The 26,923-nt window shown below is 37.1% G+C and overlaps 1 protein-coding gene across 1 annotated transcript in view; it reads right to left on the bottom strand.

Annotated features, from left to right (window-relative positions):
• sema6ba (sema domain, transmembrane domain (TM), and cytoplasmic domain, (semaphorin) 6Ba) overlaps positions 1 to 20,448 on the bottom strand; it is a 132,968-nt gene extending 112,520 nt beyond the window's left edge. Inside the window, exon 1 of the mRNA XM_026925054.3 lies at positions 19,599 to 20,448. The gene's annotated coding sequence lies outside the window, so the exon portion shown is untranslated. The remainder of the gene's footprint in view (positions 1 to 19,598) is intronic.
• Between the last annotated feature and the right edge of the window lie 6,475 nt (positions 20,449 to 26,923).

The following is a 26,923-nucleotide window of genomic DNA, read 5'->3' as shown; positions in this document are numbered from 1 at the left end:
GTTAAACCTTGACTTTCAAACTTTGCCTCTCTGCCACCCACAACCCTCTTGAAAAATAACTGTAACTAATGGCTATTTAATACATGCTTGACTTTTATGTTTGGAAAATACCATACCATCTACATTTAAATGGTATCTAGGCTTTGCAAAAACCTAAATCCAGGATATTCAAATGAGATGTGTACAACTATAATTTTATTGCTTACACATAAGACCCATGTCATGCTGTATGGCAGAAAGGGAAGCTCATATAGAGCTAGAGCTGTTTCATTTAGGACCGTATTCAGAAGTGGCAACTTAAGTCCAAAAGTTATGCCATTATTTACATGAGGAAAGTTATGCACATGCTTAAGCTGATTTTCTGGGCATTCCATTCAGATTATGCAAATCACCTGCGTGTAGTTTACCCCTCTGAGGTTGCCAGATTTTACTTGAATAGAAGCAACAGGCTTTCTCAATGCCGTCTTTAAACACAAGCCTTTCAGCCTGATACAAATGTGGTCTAGTATATTTGCAATATAATGCTACATGAATAGTCCTAGTCATAATTCTCACATTAATCGCAAACAATTTTGATTTAATTTAACAATATGGTTTCCACTCTCTTTATTCTGTATCTTATGAAATAGCACTTGATCGAGCACATCCTGGAGCATTATATATATATATATATATATATATATATATATATATATATATATATATATATATATATATGTATATGTATGTATATATATATATTGCTGGCAGTTACTTAAATTGTGCACACAATTTAATGCACTACCTGGAGTTGTGATTTGGAGGTAAACTACTTTATTGTACTTTTAATTTGCTACAATGAGTTGTCAAATTAATAAAATAATGACAATGCTTTTGTTAATCTGATGTGCTCTCCTGTAAAGAAAAAGTGACAATGGCCTGAAGGATAAGCTGACAAAGCACTCATCTGCTACATGTACAGCTTACTTCAAGTTCATTCGTAACTGTATCTATGAAGAAATTGGTCCTCCAGATAAGCAATTTTTCTGATTAAAAGGTCGTCTATGTGAAAGAAAAAAAAAACATGGACTTTAAAGGGACAATATTATTAATTAATATATACATAAATAATATAAATAATTAAATAATAGTGTCATATTTATTTATTTAATATTTGCTCCACAGAGTGTATTTAAAGGCCAGGACATACATTTCAGCATGAGCTATTGTGGTTACATCAAAGTGTCAGACAGTGTCGCTAGACACTGGTATCGCATAAGAAAAATGGGTTGTCCAAGGTCAGGATTGTGTATAACTGAGACATGCTGCTGTTTAAAGCAAACCCTGCCCCAAATGTGTAACCCTCATGCAACTGTCTGAAGGGAGTTTAAGTCTGTATTTAAGTCTGAAGTCTGAATATCAATGTGCACAACTTCATGATTAAATCCTCACTCTGCTTACTTAACTCAACTCTGAATCCGACCCGTATTGCAGATTCCTCTCCCAATGGTTTGGTTACCATAAAGAGAAATGAATTGGAAACCAGAGAGTAATTTGATTCAGCACAGCCTTGTGTACAGCACTTACACTCAAGACAGCCCTGGGGTGCAATGGAAAAGAGAGAGAGGAAAAGATGGATGGCAGGGGATTGAGAAGGGAAAGAAGACAGAATAGACAAATAAATGCTGATGACAAACAACTAGTGCTCCAGTGCAGATATTACAATAAGACCAATGTGTGGAAGAGCCAATACACGCCAAATACCTACTGATCCATCAGCTGAATGAGCTGTGAATGATGGCCAACATGTGCAAAGCATTTCATGTGTGTTTCTCATGCTATATGCCGGCAATAGGATTAGACACCGTAAAGTGGCTTTAATAAAAGACAGATATATTGATGAGAATATCCTTCAGCACAAGGTGAACATAGCGAGACCCAGGGGAAGGCTGGCCGACTCGGCTTTGTTTTAAAAGCAGCTGCAGTCCCGTAGAGAACAGAGAGAGATCACACATGGCCCTTTTTGATCTCGTCTGCTTTTTAAAGATCTAGGTAGGATTCTCTGCAGCTGGAAGGCCAATTTTTTGATGACAGAGACCTTCAAATAACACCACTATCCACACATAATGAGTGGATGGCAAGCGTATCGTTAGTCATCTCACCTCTAATCCTGAGGTTTTACTCATTCTGGGCGTAAATCAATTCACTGTCTTTCTATGAGGTTTGTCTTGAGCTTGAACTTTGCTAGTAGGGTTTAGTACAGCTTATTTGCAGATGTGAACATTCTCATGGTGGAGAATAAATCTATAAGCACTGCATCAGCGAAAAACTCCTTCATTTCTAGGATTTTAAATGAATTATGCTTGATACTGGAGGGTCCTTTCTGGAAGGTTCTTAGCAAATTCTGCTTACTTTAGTCTTTAATTGCCAGCTAATTAAGGTTAGTATTCTTCTATATAAAAAAGCCTCGCTGACCTCTGTACAAATTATGGTCTACATAGAAACAAGAATGGAAAGTTATTACCTCAGTATTACTTTATAGACCATATAAGAAACCTTTTTTTACACAAAAAAGTTGCATTACAGGCTTTACATGGTGCAAATCAGATATTTTCAGAGCTGTGTATCTTTTCAAGTTTGATATGAGGTAGATGTGCAGTCCTAGATCAGACTATCTGAGATACGAACATCAGATCACTTTTTTTTTCTTTTTCTTGACGCATTTTCTCTATAATTTGGTGTAGGCTAATTCTCACCCACCAGCCAACTCTGCACTATCATATGACAGGTAGTTACTGGGGAGGGTGAAGGCTAACACGTGCTTCCTCTGAGACATGTGAAGTCATCTTTTCGAACTGCTGCTCACGCTGCATCACAGAGCAGTGTATCACACTCACAGGAAAGTGTTATCTGCCTTCTTCCTCATTCATGAGCTCACAGACACCCACGATTGGCTAGTAGTGCTATGATTACCAGGTGAGAGAGTATGCCACACCTCCCTCCCAGCAGGCACAGAAAATTTTTGCTCTCTTGGACTCCATGGCTCACGGATTGCTGTGGTATCATTGGGATTTGAACTCGCAACTCTTGGTACAGAAGAGCCAATAATAACTGCAAAAAAGCTATTCATCTGGCCTTTTCTCCTCCTAATCCGAACTGCTGATGAGCTGCCAGACGGCCACCAGAGCAGATAATCTCTGTGAAGAAGACTTGTGCTGTGCAGTTTGTTCATTTTATTGGTACTGCAATGATGGATTGTCTCACACTTTATGACATGTGACATCACTGATTTGACCAAGTGGGTTGCTTCAGTGCAGAAGCACAGGTATTATTGGTACATTATTCACAGACATGGATGTGAAAAAAAAATGTAATTGAATAAGGCTTACAATGTAGACTTAGTAAAATAAGATTCCCTGCCTGTCCATAATCTTGTTTGTGCCTTGCCCTTTTTGGATTTAGTTCAGTTGACTATCAGTGTATATAAAACATTTAGTAAATAGTACACACACTCGTAAAAAAAAAAAACCCTGTAAATGGTGGTAAGTAGGAAAACAATATTAAACAATTACTGTTTATTTCTTCTATTTATTGGTTCGATAGGGAGGAAAGGAAGAAAGAGTATATTTGTTTCTTTTCGTTTGGATAGGTTAGCTTATTTGGTGTATAGTTATCATTGGTTTGTTCTTTTTTTTCCTGGTTACCTTCTGAATACAATATCCATTATGTATGGTCTAGCAACCCTTTATTGTACAGTACTGTGCAGAAGTCTTAGGCATATGCAAAGAAATGCTGTAGAGCAAAGATGCCTTCAAAAATAATTAAATTAAATGTTTCTACATTTAAAAAATACTATAAAGAGCTGTAAACTAATACATGAAACATTGTCAATATTTGGTTTGATGACCCTGCACGTTTAAAAAAAAATAAATAAATAGTAGTCTCAGGTAGAATTAGTGCAGTTTTATAAGGAAATGAGCTGTAAGTGTTACTGAGCATCTTGCAGAACCAGCCACAGTTCTTCTGGAGACTTTGACTGTCACACTTGCTTCTTATTTTTGCAGCAAAACCCAGCAGCCTTCATTATGTCTTTTGTCTGAAAAGTGTCTCTTATGTAATATGCTGCTTTCTTTACTGACATACAAACATTTTTCTATAACATTTAATTTTGTGCTGGAAAACTAATGTTTGGAAATCTAAAAAGTTTTTGTACTGACTCAATAATGTAGAAGTCATAAAATAAAAATCTATAACAAAGTTTGTACTAAAAAAAATAGGGTGCCTAAGACTTTTGCACAGTACTGTATGTTACTGCCTGATCATAACAGTCTATAAGAGCTATAAAGTATTGTCAATGAAACTTGGGTTAATGTCTGTGTGGAGTTTCGCATGTTCCCATGGCATTCCATTCAGTGTGTATTCCTGGGATCGACTCTGGGATCCACCGTAACCCTGACCAGGATAAAGTGGTTACTGAAGATGAATAAATGAGGAAATTAATTAATACTTAAAGAGCTAAACTTTATAGTGAACTATAAATGTAGAATTCAGTATGTTAATTCTGTGCCATTGATTGTGTTAAACGTTTTATGGCCAATATCTCAGAACTGTTCTCATATAAACCCTTATAATCATAAGGTCAAAACATTACAGTGTTCATTTTATGGCATGTATCGCTGCAGCTGCAGTTGTCTACAAAATAGAGCCTAAAACTTGTGGTTTGTGTGTAGCACTGATAGTTTTCCCATCAATCATCAGAGAACGAGAGAGACGACTTAAGATTAATGAAGAATGTGCGACAGATATAATACTGAATATTTAAATGCTTATACTAGTTTTTAATAAAAATGTTCAGAAATGCTGAGTGACTAATGGAGACAAAATGACATAGCAGTCTCTGTTACACTGACTAGGGTACTAAATTGTGAGGAGGAAAAAACATTTTAAAACCTGTGAGAGATGCTAAAAAATGTATGAAAGGTGTGTGTGTGATTTCAAGGTGGCAAAAAGAAAAAGTGAAAGAATTTTGAAGATAGATCATTGTGACAGGAAAGTCTGTCTCTGTGTTTGTGTGTGTGTGTGTGTGTGTGTGAGGATGTAAGTAACGGAGTGAAAGAGGAAGGGAAGAAAAATTAAGCTCTCAAAAGATTTGCCGATAATCAAATGATTTTTTTACACATCCCTCTCTGTACTTGATAATTGGAGCAGGATCACACATGTCAGAAATTTTTAATCTTAATGCATGTCTCACTTCCCTTTCCTCCTGCTTTGAGAGAGCAACGCTTCAAAGTATAAACACTTCGGGGGAACCTGACGAAGCGGCAGCTGAAGGAGGAGGCGCACGTCAAAAGCCCATTCAGCTTCCATTCTCATTAATCAAGTTATGGCCCAGGGACTGACGTCGGAATCAAAAGTGGCAGAGACAGCCCTCTTTTTTGAAACCTCTCCCCTGTGGTGTGTGTGTCTGATGCCCCTGAGAGAGAGAGACAGACTGTGGACAGCTCTGTCCAGCCAAGACCTTGTGCTCCAGCTCTCCACGGATAAAAAGCAGTTCTGTGGAGGATTATTAATGATTTCCAAAGAAGCAACAATGGCACAGTGGGACCCTGGGCACTTATGCCATCCCTCTCAGAACATATAGAAGTCCTTTCCAATGGAAAACAATGTCCATACACCCGAGTCCATACACCCGAGTCCATACACAGTCACTTTATCAGTTATCAAACTAAAGCAGTTCATATTTATTACTCAAAAATACAAACTCATTCATATTTTTTCATTCAGAAAATAATTCATTTGATATACTCAATAAACATTATTACAAGCAAAATGACTACGTACATTTAATGTGTTTATTTGTGCAATTTGTCCAGCTTTTGTAAATGTAACATAGAAAATCGAAATAATAAAGGAAACCAAATTGTGTATTATGTACCTAATAAAAAAAAAAGTTTCACAAAAAAAAAAATCAAGCTGAATCATTATAATATATTATAATATAACTTTTTTTCTCTACTGGACTGCAAATCTCCAGCTTTGATATTAACATTATTTATAGGCAACATTTAAAAACTTAAAAAAAACTTGAAAAACTTTTAATTAAAATGACTATTTTTTTGTGTAAATGTAAACATAAATACTTTACTGAAATATCCTAGGCCTCTGTATAACTTTTTGCATCATTTTGCATCATTTACAAAAACCAGGACAACTCTTTCTTTTTTTTTAAATGTTATTCAAATAGCTGTAGGTGTTAATCTTGTTAAACAATAGGAGTTTTGCATTGTCTCCTGAAGAAGTGCCACTACTTCTTCCAGTAAATAAAGACAAACTTTTTCAACTTATATTCGTGAAAAATGATGGTGTGAATTTGAATTTATCAAAACTCTATTAGATAAATAAAATTTTTACAAAATATCAACAGCTTGAAAGCTTCCAAGAAATCTAATGAATTTTACAGATCATTTAATTATCATTTATTTTGTCTGTTTTTAATCCACTCAAATAGAGAGTTATTATGTAGACGGTTGTACACTCATTTTGTTCTTGGGATTTATTGTTATAACTTAACCCTCTACTGCACATAATATGATAGTCTCATAGAAAAAAAAAATATAGTGCATTTTATCAGTTCAAAATGTTTATCTTGTTATTTTTTTGAAGTATTGGGGGGTATGTTGCCATATGGCAGCACTGTACAACAATGGAAACAGGCCTATTGAATATTTATTTTTGACACTGCTGAAGCAGAGGTACACATCCCATCTGGAGCTTTGAACTCTGGTAATCTTCTTGCAGCCAAGGTTTGTGCATGTTTCTTTTGTTAAACAGAATTTTCTGCTTTCAAGCTGGTTTATGCTGACTTTCATTCAAAATCAATCCCTCCCTCTGACTGGAATATGACAGACATATTTTAATTAGAGGTAGGAATTTTAGTATATTTTAGCTAGGGATATGAATGCTCAATAACATGTCATCTAAACATTCTTCAAAGCACACACCTTTCTCCTGTTCCTGTGATAAAAAATTCCTGCATAATTTTTTCACTCATCTCCATGGACTAAGTTGCCCTCACTATCATCTATAGAAATAGGAAACGAAATCCTCTTCTGTCTCTAGTCATAAAACATTTCCATGTATTAAAATATGTAAACCTTAATTATTATGAAATCTGCATAAACTAAACAAAATGGAATAATTCATTTCTTCTTTATGAAAATTGTATCATATTCATACAAATGAACTGCTGATTCTTCTGTGAACTTCACTTGCCAAATTAGGTCATGAATAATCGTTTTTTAAAAAATAAAATGTTAACAATGCCAAAAGGTTCTTCAAACAGCAAAGAATAAGTATGTATTTTTGTGTGCATCAAACATATGCAGATGAATTTTGCAGAGCTGTTATGAAGGGGGTTCGAAATGATGTTCAGTGGGAGATGTTATGAAAATGTCATGAATCTTCATTTTTAAATATATAACTGTACAAACAAAGCCCTCCTACTATAACAACACCAATCAGTGCATATGTTTACTTTTTTTCCTTTAAATGCTCAAAAAAAGAAGATAAAAACAGACGGTTATTTTCCTAGTTAAATTTACAGTGCTCGTGTTATGAACCCTGTTCATTGGACCTACATTTGAATCATTAGATTCTGGGGAAAAAAAAATAATTAAAGGTGGTTTTACATATCTAAAGAGAACAAATACTGTATATTATGAATATCTTATGTTAGCTTATCCATACTTCATAATTCAACTGTACCTGTCCATCCATGTATTCTGCCTTTTCTACAATTACTCAGTCTAGTCTCTGTATAGGTTTTGAACGGAACCTGTTCACATGTTGAAAGAGTTTTCAATAAACAATGTATCCTGCTCCAGAATCAATGACCTACACCATTTCCCTACATTTATATTCTTTATTTCATCATCACTTCAACCGAGGTCAACTTACATTAACCCTCCACTGCTTCCTTGGAGAATCTTGCTTAAAGAACAGTGTGGCAGTGGACATAAGCTAGGATTGGAGCCATGACCTCTTGACTCAGAGGTTGGTACATCACACAACAGGAATTACTGCCTTTCCCTTAAATTTCCACAGCCAGCCTGAGTTTAACAAGCAGTCTAAGTGTTCATCCTATTGGAGAGAGATCACGGGCTCCATGGATGGGTGTCCAAGCAAACATACAGTAATTGGGCATTGTCACTCCAGGTATGGTAGCTGTCTGATAGTCCATGTATACAGAGCGAAGGTGTTAGCTGTCTCATTCAGCCCTGTTCCAAAATTTCGTATGAGAAACAGATAAAAAGATGCACTGTCTGGCTGGAAGTGTGATGGAGGAATACCAGTTAGCTTTATCCTCCTAGATAAGTAGCAGTTTTCGTTCATTTTGTTGATGGAAAATGTTCCCCAACAGGCTTCTATGCAAAATATATCGCAAACGTTAATGCTATTTTCCTCAACAAATAAAAAAAAACAGTTGATTGGACTAAAGTGAAACCATTCCTCCATCATCTTGGCATACTAGATTGGAAGGAATTAATTAAAATGCGCTCAGACACACGCAGTAAAAGATAAAGCGAAAGGATGCTTGTCATCTCTGATCTGAATATGTATGCTAACGCTTCAAAGTTGGAGAAAGATGCTGTCCTATTCTTTACTTGTTGGGTAACATTCATTTTATTCCCTAGGGAAAGCTGCTTTTCTAATGTCTGTCTCATTAGGCTGATGGTGAGTTAATCCTAGCTATCCAGAATTGGCCTTGACTCAAAACAAGGAAGTACGAGAAACTTGGATATAAAGGTAATTAGAGCGAGAATTTTATGAACCTATAGATAACTATGTAAGTATTATAAGAACTAGAATACTGGGAAAGCACACACAGGTAACTAGGAGATTGGAAAACATGAAACAAGACCAGTAACATGGATGGAAATATATACACAGTGATATTAAATTAAAGCATACACTATATGGCCAAAAGTATGTGGAGGCCTGACCAATCACAACCCTATGCGCTTGCTGAACATTCCATTCCAGATTTAGTCCCCCTTTGCTGTTATAATAACCTCCACTCTTCTGGGAAGGCTTTCCACTAGATTGTGGAGCATAATCATAATGTTACAACATACAAACACATTTTAGGCAACTGGGTGCTTCAAACTTTGTGGCCACAGTTTGGGGAAGACTCACATATGAGTGTGATGTTCAGGTGTCCACATTTGGACATATAGCATAGAAAACCAACAGACGAAACAATAGCAAAAGCATGTGGAAAACTATTAATTAAAGAGGAGAAATTTGTGACACTAGCATAACCAATGTCACTGAAATTGATTTACATTTATGAAGTGTATGCAGTGTATTAAGTGTGCTCATTAGAGTATTATTTGTTTCTCATTGCTTGCTAATTTTAGGCACTGTAGAACTTTGATTTAGACAACAAACATCAAAAAAAAAAGACAAGGAGCTTGCATTTGTAAAATGATCTGGTGTTTCATTTAAGACGTTGAATTTAGAAAGTTATTGCATTTGTGTTTTTGTCACTTTTCATCAAACTAAATCTAGACTAAAATTAACAATAATTAAATGATCAAACATGACTCACTATAATGCACTTTCATCAAAAGAATAAGACTAAAACTAAATGTAAATTAGTTGCTGAAATTAACTTCTGAGTTGTGCAACTGAGGAGACCTAACTAGCGGCTTGGAGTTGATTACAAATAAATTGAAAGAAAATGAGGCAAAAATAGGGGAAAAAAATAGCCATAGCCAGCTTATTAATTGATGATCCTTGTGCCAACACCGTTTCCTCATCTCCCCTGCGTATTGTGCATGTCGCATTCTCCTGAAAGAGCTATGTGTACAGATGTAAAATGGTGTGACAGCTTTCTTTCCCAAGCACTTAAGCAAAGAAATGTCCTCTCAACAAAGCACTTTGTATCTACAAAATGATTACAGATTGTTACAGAGGTTTTAGGGAAACATCTCGATGGCTTAATGGTTTTAGGAATCTCGTTTTTCAGTTGTGGTTTATGTTTTTCGAAGACTGTCTAGAGGTATTTTTTATCTATTATTGTAAAACCAACTGTCACCTCTCCTGTTTTTCATAAATATAGCGACATTAGCTGTGTCGAGAAGGGGGATATCTCGTCTCCTGCTGATGATATCACTTGGTTCCATTCCACGGCACATCATCATTCTGCCCAGTCGCCAGCAGCCACATGCCGTGTGTTTGCAAATCGATAAGAGGAAGGTGAACGCGAAGCAAGCAGTGATGTTCTGTTTCCAACGTAATGTAATAGGGTCATAGTGCCCTCTCCACAGCCACCATATTTTCGGTATGCTTTTAACACTTAACAAGCAGATATTAAAAAAATACAGGTTCACAGAAAAACTAATTACATTGCATTAGTAATAAATAAAAAAAAATACATGCGCAGGAAAGCATTTTAGTGGTCATATATTGACCAGTAATTGGAGCTGCAACAAACAGCGGTTAACATAATGAATGAAGATGTAGTTAATTTAATCAATTAAGAAATGATTACCCGTGTATCTGGATCTCATCAAATGAATCGGATGAAGTTTGTATTTCCCAGCCCACTGTAACCAGGTTTAATAACATGGAAAGCTATATATTTTTAAAAAAAATTGCAGTTTAGTTTCAGGTTTAGTTTATTGCTATAAATAAGATAATGGGAAATTATTATATTTTGTTTTTCACACTGGCATTTCACACTGATTACCACTTTTAACTAGCGCCATGGACTAAAATAGTGGTTTATGTATGATACTCAGAAAGTTTAAAAAATCCCCCTCGCTCCTGTAAATATCATATTTGTTTCTGCCTGCCAGAGATATTTTCTAATAAATTTTCTTGGTTCAAAGAAAATATAAAGAAATTAGTCTTTTAAACCACCATGACTCTAACCATGATAAAGCAGGTACTAAGGATGGATGAATAAATGAACGAATGCAGTAAAAGCATCATGCAGAGCCACATGACCAGCCTCTAGATTCCCATGTTTCATTGCCCCGTAAGTTTCATATTTGACTGACTGTAATTTTTTTGTCCTAGGAACAAATAAACTAGAGGGAATAAACTAGAGGTGGCACTGATCTGATACTCAGGAGAGATATCAGCAAAAAACGGTAGATCTGATATCAAAGAAAAAAAATGAATTTGATGAAAAGAATGAAATTGTATCCTGTAACAAACGGAAAAGATGAAAATGCAAATGAATGTGGAAAAGATTTTTTTTTTTTTTTTTTTTGGGGAACTGTAAAGGTTGACTGTATTTTTTGTTAGGACTGATTTTTATTATATTTATACTTTATTATAGTTGTTATATTGCAATGTAAGTGATTTTTGGGTGAAAGATGCAGTTTTGTGTGTCATGTGTCAAGTGCTTCAGTTAAAAAAAATCATTTTAAAACTTACTGGTTTTTAAAGAAAAAAATCAGACGGCTGACACTCAAGGTTTCAATATCGGTATCGATATCGCTAGCAGAAAAAAGTGGTATCATGTCATCTCTAGAATAAACACAAACATCTCTAACAAGTCATGTCATCACTTGTCAGACCAGAGAGGGTAAATATATATGTTTTTAATCTATAAAAGTGTGTAAATGTCCTTTTCTGATCACTGGCACTTTGTTTGTAGCTAATCTCTGGTCTGATGAGCTGCCTTCATCTAAATAATTTACAGAAATGTCCAGAATTGGATAAGCTGCAACAGAGAATCTGCTACAGCAGCCAAGATGTTTAGAAAACTGGAGTCACTGAACTTCGGCCAGTTTTTTTTATTTTTTTTATACACCAATCTGTTCTGCTAGCATATTTTTTCAAATGGTCAGTTCGATCCAGTGAAATATTTTGCTGGATCGCAGTCTGTAAGTTGATGACCGCTTGATGATATACAGAAATGTTAGGATAAGAACAACGAGTGAAGAGAGAGACTGAGGAAGAAATCTGACAGGGTATTAAGAGTGACACAATCTACCCCAGGAGGGGGCCAAATTTATGATGTTGTCACAGTGAGGAATGGCCTGATCTGCAGTGCACGACATCGCTGAGGGCAAGAAGCAAACAACTTCAGGGCGACGTCTGCTGAGATAGAATTAGCTTCTTTCTATCCACACATACACCCACACATGCAGACAGGTTGTCCCAGGGTGGCCAACTTCCCTGTGGTGAAGCGTCTGATTTGCTAGTTACCATCTTAAATGTCAATGTGCTTCCCTGAAGCTTGTTTGTGAGTTCTTACATATTATTGCGTGATTCAACTATGGTACACCATGTGTTAAATCAGTTTGGCTTTTAGGATGGGTTCTCGACCACAAAGTTATACTGTAGCTGTTGGACCAGGAAGTTTTACAGTTGGATCACATTCAGCCCAAAATGTAAAGCCACTGAATGTTCTTTCCAGCCGACGGTTAGCCTCAAGACCTCTGAGCATGGGTTTTGCACAGATGTGTGGATATGATACACACTCTAAAAGGACTTCTCATGCTTTCTTTGGAACTAGCTTTCTACTTGGAACCTTTTCTAAAAAAAAAAAAAAAAAACAAAGAGAGAGAGAGAGAAAAGCCACACATAGCTTTTAAGAGATCCCCCAGAGGAACAAACTAAAAAACGCTTTAAGGCCCTAGTTTTAGCCTCTTTTTTAATTAAAAAAAAAAAAAGTAGTTCCACTGAACCACGTGGATGGAATATCATCATGATATTCATCATGATCACTGGAAATAAAATTGGAACTTGATCTGATTATGACTCGTTAGAAGAGATAACCTTTGAATCATATTCCACCTTCCACAGAACTGAATGGATAATTCGCACCATGTCCATGTCTGGGCAGAACTGTTATCTAAAAGTCACAGGACTTCAGTCGGGTGAAGAAATATGACCTTATACAAAATTTTCTCAGGAAGACTCTGCTTCTGAAAATGAGCAGGGAGAAACCGGCAGCTTCCAGCTACCACATATAAATGGATGTGGATCTGAAGAATGTGAGCCTACGGGTCTTCTCTTAAAAGTACTGCCTCGGCAAACATATGAATTTAGAAATACAACACAAGGATCTTGCCATTCTGTCATTTGTCTAATCTACACTTACAATCTTCTTTAGCCTTGAGCTGTGAGACTGAATAGTAAACAGTGGATTGTCGAGAGGCTTTATTTACAGGTGAGACTGCAGTGCAGTAGATCTTCTTAGAGTAGGTGAAAGCTGTGTGGCACTGATAACTCTGGGTTGTGTAAAGCACATGCTATAAGGATTGTTTGATAAAACGACTGAAAATCTTAATTCTTTCTGGCACTGTCAAAAAAAACCTCTTATCTCAGAAATGTTAATTTCATATAAGAAGCAAAAAAAGTCATTAATGTCTGAAAGCTTGGATTTTTTTTTTATTAAAGCACTATTCAGATGTTGAAGCTGTTTATACATGGCCTTGCTTTATATTAAATATCCTTAAGTAGTATGTCCTAAAGTATCTAAGAATGAAACTTCATTAGACTTCTTTTTTACTGTCTTTATCTCATTACTAAGAAATAATGAGTTTGTAATTGTATTATAGAAAATCTGTATGCTGTGTAATTAAGGAGGTACAAAGCAGATGTGTAGCTACATTTAGATTTCAGTGCCTAAATGTGGATTTTTACTACCAGAAAGGAGAATCAAGCTATGCAGTGTGTGTGTGTATTTCTTCCAGCCTGAGTACTGAATGTGAAGCTGCTATCAGACTACATGGGAAACAGACTGGTTCACATTAATGTAATGCAGCTCATTATAGTACAGTATATCATACTGCCTGCACAGCATTTGGAGTAATATCATGTTATACGTATGTGTAGAGCTGGACTGGACAATCAAGCATGCTGGTAAAACATCACGAGCATACCCTCATGTTCTCTAAAAGGGTTGAATTACCTTAGACAACAGCTCACTGATCCCGTTACTGATACTGATACTGAAACTGATACAAGCTACTGACACCAAAAACACTGATTGATAAAGATCACCATCAGAAACTATAAATTACTAACTTCATTGATTGGATAGTGTTTGGGCCTTCAATGGCTATCATAGGCATTGTATAAACATTTTATGGAGCAATACTAGTGGATGTCTGTAAAGTTTATGTCAAAAGAAATCTTCTGTGAAGGACCCACCTTTAATTTTACCTTCTGGGAGGTCTAATGTCTATATCTAATTCTAAAAGTAGCATACAAGTAAATGTTGTTCAACTGGCATACTGGTGGTTCATTACCATTTAAAACTAGTACAAAGCACCACTCCAATACAGCTTACTTATTTACAACGTGCTTATGTCAGCCAAATGAATCATTTTAATACATTAAAACTAAAGTGCTAAAATTTGCATTGCATTGCAATCCTCACAGTTCCAGGGTCCCTGGTTCAATCATGAGACTGAGTTACTATCTGCGTGGGGTTTCTGTTCATGTTCTTCACCGTGTCCGTGTCCGCAGAGTTCTCTGGTTTCCTCCCACTTCCCATAACATGCCAGTAGATAGACTGGCTATGCTAAATTACCTCTAGGTGTGAATGAGTGCATGAATGGCTTTGTGAATGGTGCCCTGTGATGGACTAGCATCCCATTCAGGGTTCCCGGGATAGACTCCGGATCCACTGCCCGGGATATAGCGGTTACTGAAGATGAATGAATGACCACTGTCATGAAGCGCTATCATGTAGCATATTAAGCGCTTATAAAATAAGCGCATAATAGCACTTATTTTATAAAAAATAGACAAGCGTAAAACTAGCTAGATGAGAATGAGCAATTCAATGATTTTTTTTTCTTTTCTCTTTTCTACAGGTGATTATGTCTTTAGATGTAATAGGTATGACATACAGATTTTCTAAGGAACGAATAGTCAGTAGTCAGTGCTGTTTGGGGACCAAAAAGGAGATACATGGTTTTCTTTCTAACATTGCTTTCCTGCTTCTCTCACTACTCAGTATTCATCTTTACAACATTTTGTTTGTCCTATCAATAACCTCTAAATGTGTGCACGATGCAAGCTAATGTCTTTCATAAGAATGACATAACTACTTATAAAGACAGCCTGCCGTAAGCAGTAACTACAACAACGACAACAAGTGACATACACAATTATAACGACTAACAACCATACCCAGTAACACTATCAGTGGCTACAACAACTATAGCCAGTGATATAACAAGTAACATAACAAGTGACATAACCAGTAATAAAGACTAATAGCTATAACCAGTCACACTATCACTGACTACTGCAACTATAACCAGTGATATAACCAGTGACTACAGCAACGATAATCAGTGACATATCCAGGTATAGAGAGTAACATAATTTTAAAAGACAAACAACCACAACCAGTGACACTATCATTGACTCTAGCAACTATAACCAGTTACAAAGACAAACATCCATACCAGTGACACTACCAGTGACTACAGCAACTATAACCAGTGACATTACCAATTATAAATAGGAACAGCTATAACCAGTTATAAAGACAAACATCCATAACAGTGACACTACCACTGACTACAGCAACTATAATCAGTGACATGACCAATTATAAATAGTAACAGCTATAACCAGTGACATAACCAGTTATAAAGACAAACATCCATAACAGTGACACTTCCAGTGACTACAGCAACTATAACCAGTGACATGACCAATTATAAATAGTAACAGCTATAACCAGTGACATAACCAGTTATAAAGACAAACATCCATAACAGTGACACTTCCAGTGACTACAGCTACTATAATCAGTGACATGACCAATTATAAATAGGAACAGCTATAATCAGTGACATAACCAGTTATAAAGACAAACATCCATAACAGTGACACTTCCAGTGACTACAGCAACTATAACCAGTGACATGACCAATTATAAATAGTAACGGCTATAACCAGTGACATAACCAGTTATAAAGACAAACATCCATAACAGTGACACTTCCAGTGACTAAAGCAACTATAATCAGTGACATGACCAATTATAAATAGTAACAGCTATAACCAGTGACATAACCAGTTATAAAGGGAACCATAAACTGTGAAATAGCCGCTGAGTAAAACAACCTTAACCAGTGACAAATTCAGTTTTACACACACACACATAACACAAAGTGTGGCAATAAAACACACTTACACACTTACATACTGTCAGCTGCAACTCAGTAACAAACACTCACATGCTTCATATTACTGAACATGAAATCCTCACACAGTTCACACACTGTGGACAAAAGCAGGGGGCAATCCCTCGTTCGGCAGCCCGTGAAAACAGCAAGAAGCGCCGCCACGCACAACAAACGGCAGACAACAGCCGAGACGTCACACATGGTCGCCGGAGCCCGGGGAGGAGGTAGAGGGTGGAGAGTGACTGCTGAAGGAGAAGTGTGAGTGTGTATGCATGTGTGTGTATTATCCCAGTGAGACACCTGCTATTTTTGTGCAGTAGAGGCAGCACCTGCATGAGCGGCCTGTTGTGCTGATGCCCGCGTGCAGAGCGGCGATAACAGGGAGGCCATTCATGAGCAGTGCCTCTGAGCCAGCCCTTCTATTTCTCTCTCTCTCACTAACACACACACACACACACACACACACACACACACACACACACACACACACGACACTCCATCTCTCACATGCCAAACAGTGTATTCTCAACCTCACACATATACACACAGTACTTCCTCACCCTCAAGACACACACATACACCCAGTTTTAACCTCCCTCAATCTCAGACACACAGACATACCATCTTGAATAGACACCACATTAACTTTCCTTATTCCTCTGTCACTTCTAACACACATACACACATGTTCAGTTGTGTTTGAGGTAGACTCAACTCACAACTCAAACATGATTTTATTTTTTTAAAAATTGAACTCTTCTTAGATGGCTAATTCTGATTATATAGACTGGTGTTTGGCTCATATTTGTTGATACTGCGCAAAATTCATATTTTCTGGTTAAAACTGAGTTTATCTCAGCACTTTCAGAAAAGAACAATTGGCTGTAATCCTATTATATCCAAATTAGAGGACTTGTTACCTGAAAACAGTTAGCCTGTGTGCTAGTTTAGCTAGCTAACTAAACTAAGGCTAGTAATGAACAAAACTGTGCTTGTTATTGTGTATTTTGATGGATTTAGCTACCATTAAATAAATTACTGAGAATATAGCAATGCAAATCAAGACTCAGATACTGAAATCTTACTTGTGTCTACCACTGACAAATAGAAATTTATTAGAAGCTAGTTCAACGGCTAGCAATTTGACATGCCAGAAGGACATGTTGTGTTTACAGTTAGCATTAGCTAGATGTTAATTCATAGGTTCTGGTATTACTGGCCACTTTTAAGAGTAAATGTGATGTTCCTTAGTCATTTTAGTACTTTCCTTTGCAAACATATTAAATCACTTTGTTACACAGATTGTTTTTATGGTTTAAAATGAAAAGTTCAGGGGAATGGTAACTTCTTAAACTCCCAGGACTCCATGTTTAAGTATGGCTTCTCAAAATTATTTCAAGTCAGTGACTCGTTTAAGTAGGAAATAAATACCACAGATTCATCAGTCCAGATTTATCTACATAATCCAACTATTCAAATTTTAAACACATTATCTAAATGTGTACAATTATATTTTGTGCTATTTATTAGCGCCATAGAGCCTTCTACTCCAGAACTTTGTTTTGACATTATTTATAGGCTACTTGTTTTGGAGTTATTGATTATATAGTTATTATACAGTTATTGGCTAATAACTATTAAAGTATACAATGATAAAAAATAATAACTTTTAATAATGTTGGGTTGTGATTTCCACTACTTGAAATCAACAAAATATTTCCATGACTGTAAGAAAATTAATCAATCACTGAGCACTAGTTATGCTTCATGTTCATTTTTTTGTTACTGAATCATTTTTAATAGTTACCAAAATAATACGCTTTAAGATAAATAATTAATAAATAGCTGGGAATTTAAAGAGTTAAAGTAAGATAACATATTCACATAGCAATAAACCGATTACACAACAGGCAAGGATGTGGTCTTCATTTAAAATCGTTTAGTCACAATCTTCAAAATAAGACACACAACTCATCCCCTGAACTCCTCTCTAACGTTAATAACAGTTCCATTCAGAGGCTTAATGATGAAGTATGTTATTTCCCTATGAAGTGATTTTTTTTAAACTAACCATTAAGCATTCAGCTTTTCAGATTTTCTCTCTGATCTATTATTAAACACGGTTTTCACCTGCTCTACCTGACAGCACTCCAAACTCCTTTCAATCAGTGAATAACAGGAAGCAGGCCTTCACCTCTCTTTGGAAGAGAGCGTAAAGCCAATTTAAAAAATGGTGCAATTACCATTCACAACAGTGTCAAAATGAACAGATATCAATTGATACCACAAAGTCTGTATCCGTATGTAATAAACGGAAAACTGCCTGGCTAATTGGAAATACAGCAATGAATATGTACTGTTGCAAGGCAGAATGTGAAGGATTTGAATGACAGAAGGCTGCTATAGGCTGAAAGGTGACAGTGTTATACATAGCTTCAGCTCCAGACTAATGAGCCTGATGGACAGCATCAATAAGTCAGGATGTGTTTTTTTACTTTACACTAGATCAGTAGCTTTCTGTTGAGGAAAAGGATTTCTATCCATACTTATTTCTCTCATTCAGCTGTTTAATGAAACAATATGGACTCTTTTTTAACTTTGCTGACTTACAGCTTTATGCCTGTGAATCCTACAAGCCAGAGAAGGAGCTACAGAGTGCCAGAGAGATAGAAAGACACAGAGAGAGAACAAAGAGACCGAGTGCTGATGAAAAGAGAACTGAAGACAGGGCGTCAGCGTTAAACGCAACATTACTGGCCTGCTCGAGTTGACATAACACCTTCGCTAAGGTTGGAGCAGCTAATATGCCAGTCTCAAATGTGAAAGCCCTCAACATAAACGGAGTACTCTGTGCTGCAGAACAGGGTGTAAATGTGAGGATTTGATTACACTTTATACTTAATAGGCAATGTAAGGCTGATTAGGCGTTTAGGCAGTGTACTGCTTTTTTTTTTTTGGAGCAATGTCTGATTCCTATTTCCTGGTCAGAGTGTGCTCTGTGATTCTGTTAGACTGAAAGAGATATGATGAATCTTCCATTTAACAGTGCTTCAAAATGCTCAGGAAAAAGGATTAAAAATGAAATCTGCTAAGAGACCCTTGGTCTAATGCTCAGATCAGCACAGGGGCCCATATGTAGCCTATTATTTCACCTATCTATGTGCCTGATCAGCTGAGGCTTGAATATTGCATCCAAGAGGAACTCAGTACTGCAAAATACAGTATATATTGAGAAAGTGAGCAGCAGTGTATCATTGTGCACTTGCTCCACAGGACCACTGCAGGACAGAGTGAACTGAAGATCTTAAACATTAGTCATGCATGCAACCGGACACTCAAAATGCGCACATCATTACACGTCCATGCTGCGGATTTTTATAAACAAACATCCACTTATTTTTTTTTTTTGGCACCTTGTGCACAAATCAGCTTCCGTTTGCTCACCTGCTAACTTCTACGTCGCCGATTAGATCTTGTGGTACAGGATGCGGCGGGGATAAAAGCCGAGGCTGTGGCGCGCGCGCGTGCACCGCGGTGCGACTCCGGGCTGAATGGATTCAATGCAATTAGTCCGGTTTCTCCTTTTTGACACCTGCGTCGTCTTCAGATCACACAGCCCGATGCGGCGACATCCTCCTCTTTCTTGTCCTGCACAACACACCGCAACACACTACACCACACAAGCCGTCCCTTTTATTTATCTTCTTTTGCACAGTATGCGAGCGCGAGACGCTTGCTGCTGTTGTGGCCCCGGGCTGCACGTGCTGTATGGACAGATCGGAGGAGAGACAGAACGGTAGGTGTGGCGGAGAACCGGAGCAGTCAGAAAGACGGCGTTGTGGAGCCGCGGCGCAATTGCGCAAAATCGGTTAAAACGCACGCCGTTGTCATTGTGCACGAAAACAAAACAACCAAAGAGAAAGAAACGCACAGCTTGTTTTCTTTCTTGCTTCAGAGAGCTGTTGTGCAGCCTCACGAGCCGCTTCTGAACAGCGGGCGTCACAGAAAGCGGATCGATGCGGCGTGTGCTTTGGCTCCTCTCCAGATCAGCGCGTCAGTCCGCTCGCTGCCTTAAGCGCATTTCCGAATGCGTGCGTAATTTAGCTTTAAAACACACCACCGTGCAGGCAGTGCATCAGGAAGAGTTCGCGTCAGCCATGCACACCTACACACACACATAAACACACACACACACACACATGCACGGGAATGCGATGGGTTGTTGCTTTGGGTTTGCTGGAACGACGAGAAGCTTGCTTGCTCTGTGTCTTTCTTTCACACACACTCATACACACTGGCGCGCGCGCGCACGCACACACATACATACACACACACACACACACGCACGGACATCCAGGGTACAATCTAGAAGCTAGTTATCTACAGAATAACTTGGCAGCTCTAGCCTCTTGTGCTCATTTGCATTTTCAAACTCATTATCCAGTAACTAGCAGGAACACAATGCAGAAATGATCAGGCTAATGATTCAGTGGAACATGATCCTGAAAAGTTCAGGAGATTCAATGTCTCTGTCCATGTTCACTATCAATTACACAACACAATGCTCAGTGGAATTAACTCCCTACTGTGATGAATTAACTCTAGAGCCTACACAAACACTACAGGTGTACACTACAGTTCACCACTGGAGACTGTTGCTGTGGCTTCTAAACCATGAGAAATACGATTCCTCTGAGATCGAATTTTGTTCAAATTCATATAAATGTAGTTATTTAAAAAAGTATGTGCACCAACCCCACCCACTAAACCCCACCTTATCCATCCACTCAACCTCTAGAGAAAATTTTAGTCTTCTTAACTCCAAGGAAATGCTGGATGATTCTACTCTTCCATTCCATACTCATAAAACATTATACCCCCAGCACTGCTGAATTCTCAGATGTGATTAGTCAGAAGGGCTGATTAATTTCTTAGATCAGTAAAGCTCAGAGAGTAGTTCCTGAATTCAAGGCCAATCACAGGTTTATATTAATGCACTCATTCCAATATGGGATCGTTTCTATAGTAACAGCTCATTCACAGGGACTTGTATGGTGCACGCTCCATATAAACATGTTCATATGCTGATTTTTTTTATATGAACAGACATTTATTTAGCTTTCATGGAAGGAGTCTCCAGTGTCGATGCTTTGCAACACTCAGAGGTAAATCTGTAGCTAGGGGAATGAGTGTTTCTAGATGCTTTACCGTAAGTGTTACTTACTTGCTTTCTTTTTGCAAACATTCTACAGCATTAATGGTAACTATAAATGGATAAAAAAAAGTGTATCTTTTTTTAATAAATAAAATTTAAAAGATAAAACATTTGGTAACATGGTAACAGTACCTTTGCTTTGCAGCGAATCACATCACACCACAAGTGCACACCCTGTCATGTTTTATTCCATACACATCACACATAAAAAACAAAAAAAAAACAAAACATAACACTCTGTATATATAATATACACATATATTATATATAATATACACATGGGACATATAATGCACTATGCCACAAGCCTAGCCACAGAGATCCATACTGAAAATAGGTCAGCTTATAATTATAATCAAGAAACCATCAGATAAGACATGAAAGAAATATGTTTTTCTAGCAACTTCTTCATATCCTGATTTTTCAAATGAACCTGGCCGCAGGTCCTGCAGTAATAGGTTGTCTATTAAAAGCACACAGGAGCAGCTGTTCTCCTCTAAACATGTAGGTGTTGTGAAAAATCACTGCCTTGGTGATATATGATAAACAAATGCATAAGCCATTACTTACGCTGTTGAGATGGTTTTACGTTGAATTTTGGTAGTGGTTATTTTTTTTCAGTGAAACTGCACCTCATATGATTTATGATCAGGTTTTTTCTATTTAACCTACTGTCTCTCTTTCCCTCTCTCTCTCTCTCTCTCTCACACACACACACACACGCACACACACGCACACGGCATGCTGAATTTAGAGTTAATTCAACACAGATCTTACAGATGGATGGCCTCGTGATTCAGTTTCAAGCTGCGTAGCGTGAAATTTTCAGTCAAAACTGATACACAATCTTGTAAAATGTGGCCTGCATATGGTCCAAGTCAAACTCACCCCAAGGGACACTTGAAGCAAATGAATCGGCACGGCCGTGAGACAGATTAAAAAGGCATTATATTAATATATAATATGATTTCCCAAATCAAATTCTGCACAAGCATATCAGAGACATTGAAGAAATTTGAATAGCTTCTTGAAAGAATAGGGAATAAAAAAAATAGTCTGGCAGGATCAAAGACTGAAATTTTGAGCACTGAAACTCCAGAAAGAGAGTGTGATCAGAGGATAGAGAAAGAAAACGCAAAAGACCCTCCTTGAAAACACTTTAAAGTTCCTGTTTATGCAATGGCTCGTATTTTCAGCTCAGAGGTTTAGCAGCAGTGTTCTGATTTAAAGCTGGGAAAAAGTGGCACATTCAAGTGACATCTATGAATGTGACCAAGGACAGTATCAAATTATAAAATCACCCAAGGCTAATGTGAGCAGAAATTGCACAATCCAGCTGACACCCTACAATACAGTTTCATAAAGACATTCAGCTCCCATGACTTTGTAAGCTGTGTAATTTGGTAGAAACTTAGTGTAATGAAATACCTGCTTGCACAAATGGAAATTCATCTAGGCCAGTCCTGGAGACCCCATACTGTGCAAAATTTTGTGATTCCTCTTCCTCTTCTATCCAATCATCAGCTAATTATGAAGTATTTTATGGAATGATTCAGGTGTGTTAGAGCAAGAGAAACAGTAACATGTCAAGAGATTGGGGTCCCAGGACTGTACTTGATAACCAATGTGTATAGGTAAAAATCATACAGATTGAATATTACATCTATACACTTTTCCATTCGTGCCACAGCATTACTGAATTCTCAAATCTGATTGGTCAGAAGGTGTCGATTAATCTTCTATAGCAGCAGCTCTGACAGTAGTTCGGGCCGTAATTCAAAACACAGGTTTATATTCATGCGCTGATTCTAATACATTATTGTTTCCATAGTAACAGCTTATTCACACTAGTAATAAGAAGAAATAACCCACAGCAGACTGTGGTTATAAGCATCCATCATTCAAGCCCTTATGTATAAGCTGTTACTATAGGAACGATAGACATATTGTTTATGTTACAGCCAGGACTACTATCAGATCAGTGCTGTGGTATAAACTTTAGAAGATTTTTTTAAAAACATGTTATTTAACAAAGAAAAGCTTAACCGTTGATACCATGAAGTTTTCGCTAAGGAGTCTCCAGTGTCAGCACATTGTAAGTCAGTTAGTGTTTCGTCAACGCTTCCAAAATATTAAATGTAAAAATAAACGGTTAAAAAAGCATGACATGTCATTATAAGAAAATAATCAACACCAGGTTGGTATGATGTGGCCTGATGTGAAGTTTGGTTACTACCACAAAGTTATTTATTTATTTACCAAATGCTTTTATCTACAATGTCTTACACATGAGGCAGAATACATTCTAAGCAAAGATTTGTTATAGAGCTGAGTGTGAAAAACACAAGCTGACACACACAAAGTGGTTAGAGGAAGTGCTAATACTACTGAGGAGTACTACAAATACTGGTCACGATACAAAATAAAAAACGAAATAAAAAACAAAACAAAAAAACATCTGTTTAAGATTTGTTAAACGGCTAACTGTGAAAAATGCAGCTTCACACACACACATACAAACACAGAGTGGTTAGAGTAAGTGCTAATACTGAGGAGTAACAAAACAAATAGTGATAATTAGAGATGATGCGCCAAAATGAAAATTATTGGCCAAAATAAAAAAAAATAATAATAAAAAATTCAGCACTGAAATCTGAAACAGCTTAAAAACAAGCCCTGGATTTTTTTTTTTTAATAAATATTAGCATTATATATTGATGCACAGAATTAGTATTATATATTGATGCACAGAATGCAATATTTCGCTTTTTATGTTTCTGAAAATTTAAAATCATTCATTATATCATTAGTCCACAAAACCAAGCTGACATTAAGTACAGCAAATATCATCAAATATAAAACTGCTACACATGACCCACAAATGGACCAGAATGTTGTGCTTTCAGGCGATGTCTGAAACCTGCAGTGGAAAAATCCTCAGGTGGAAAACTGAATGTCATTTTTGGCCATTTTTTGCAACCAAAAAATTTTGGTGTGTTTCTTGCAATAAGAGAGAAACACTGTGAAAGAGAACACATTTACATAGTCACACACACTCACAGAGAGTGTCGCACACTCACGGACATGCAGCGTTCCTGGGTGAGCCAGGTCCTCGGGCATTTCTTGGAGGTTGTGAGGGAATCTCCACCAAGCTGGGCAATAAATTCCACAATCACACAGCCACAAATGAAAAGAGTCTGCAGTACAGGGATTGATTAAATGGGATTCTTGCTCCCAGGAGTGAGAACCACATACTGTACATAGCACATTTATTGTCTTTCCTCTGCTTCTAACTCACTCAATACAACTCATCAGGCAATTATCAAGTCTTTCATAAAATGGGTTGAGTGTGTTAGAGCGGTGAGATTTGTAGGGCATGCCGTTCCCTCTACCGTAACTGAGAGCAGCTGCTGGAGGTTGAAAGCCCACTTTAGAATGAGCTAAATACAATAAGATGGCTAATAAGAAGTGAAAGCTAGCAGACCACAATCACAATCAAGTGCTTTTGCTTCTCAGTAGGTAAGCACTGAGCGGAATTTCACTCATAACCTTACATGTGGTTTTGTATCTTCAATAATCCCAGAAGATGAGTAGACAATTGCTGCGTTCAAATTTCTTCAGAAATGTATTTTCGATTAACTGTTGGGCGTTGCCACCTCATAGCTCCAGGGTCAATCCGGGATCAATCCTGAGCTTGGGTTACTGTCTGAGTGGAGTTTTCTCAGGCTCTCACTGGGTTTTCTCTGGGTTCTCAGGTTTCCTCCCAAAAATATGCCATATATGACTATATTGCCCCTAGGTGTGAATGAGTGTGTGATGTTTTGAGATTAAATGGCCTTCCATCCAGTGTGTATTCCCACATCACACCCAGTGTTCCCAAGATAGACTCCAGATCCACTATGACCCTGACCAAGGATAAATTGCTAACTGAAGATGAATGAATGTTACATGGTGGTATTATTTTTTTGGGTTGGAAGAGAATACTGTCATAATAAATCTGAAATTTGAGCTCGTACTACACAGGTCTAACAATGTAAAAGAAGGAGGGGGACTTTTTTTTTTTTTTTTTAGGTGTGTTGCATTCCTTGAAATATGCTAAAAGTACTTTAAACACTGACGTTTACCTGCTGAAGAACATTTTTAATGAAATTAGAAACAAATAGCAGTTTTATTGCTTTTATAAACTACAGCAATCACACTCTCCTAATAGAACATTTCAGCAGCTAATCAAGCAAATCATTTATTCCTTGCACTGCCACTGCAGAGTTTATGTGATTATTCACTCTCTTTAAAAATACAAAGTTGCAAGCAGATATTTTATACTTGGTGTCATACTAATTCAAACCCTAATTCCTAACAAAGAAAGCCTATTTGCATGAAACACAGATTTATGAATGCAATGCAGGAGAGCAGGATTAACAGCTACTTACTCTATGTGGCTTCTTGTAGTCATACATGGTGGTTTGCAGAATTGAAAGAAAGAGGCATGTTGCCATCTAGTGGTTACAGTGAACAGAGTAACAGTGAAGGTAGTGTTTATACAAGATCTAATCTCTGGTCAGAAGGTGTATCATTTCCTTTACCAGCAGATCTGACAGCAGTGGCAGCTGTAATTCAAATCACAGGTTTATTCATATTAACATGCTCATTCTGATATGGTATCGTTTCTATAGTAACACCTTATATGCTGGACACTTCATATAGTCTAATAATAACCAGATCAAAAATCTGCCACAAGAGAGTCTTCAGGACAGAGAACTTTGTGCTTTCTAGTTTCTCTGCTTCATATTGGGCTGCATCACATCAATCCCGTCGCTGATTATTTTTCTATAACAGCACACCATAAACATAACCGTTTTATTCCTTACGTATGCAGTTAAACCTAAAGAACTTGGGTAAGAAATAAAACACAACAGGACGTGCTTTTATGGAAAATTAATCCACAGAGGAGTGGTGTGATGTGACTCAATGCAAAGCAGCATTACTGTGACCACACAATACGTGAGTATTTTCCAATAACAGCACATCCCGAAATGCTTTATTCCTCCAATACAAGAGCAATTTGTCAAAAACTAGGATTTGTATTTACTTATTCTGTATTTGTATTTGTACTATGAACAACATACTATTAATTGATTATAGTTCAATTTAACAATGTGGAAAGTTCCTTTTCTTGTTCTCACTTATATTAGCTATTTTTCTCTCTTTTGAAGTTAAGACAATTTTTTTTTCCCCTTGTCATGTTACCGAGAATCCAAAAACTCAAAGTCGTCTGTCCTGAAGACTTTCCCATGTCAGACAGCTTACAGTTACAAATCTTCGACACTGGAACCTCATGAAAAGCTTCATGAAAGCTTAAAATCAACAATTGTGTTTTGTTATATAACAATTTTTATTCGTTTATTATTAGATTTAGATTATGTGGAATACGTATTTGAATGAGGGCATTCATATAAATCTGTGTTTTGAATTACAGCTGGAACTAAAGTCAGAGCTGAAAAAGAATCAACACCTTCTAATGAACCAGATTTGAGACAATTAAGAACACTTCTAC

This window comes from Pangasianodon hypophthalmus, chromosome 21, assembly GCF_027358585.1.
Source record: "Pangasianodon hypophthalmus isolate fPanHyp1 chromosome 21, fPanHyp1.pri, whole genome shotgun sequence".
In the NCBI taxonomy this organism is placed as follows: domain Eukaryota; kingdom Metazoa; phylum Chordata; class Actinopteri; order Siluriformes; family Pangasiidae; genus Pangasianodon; species Pangasianodon hypophthalmus.
Note: the sequence above shows the minus strand (reverse complement) of the source record. Positions and strands in the feature narration are given on the sequence as shown.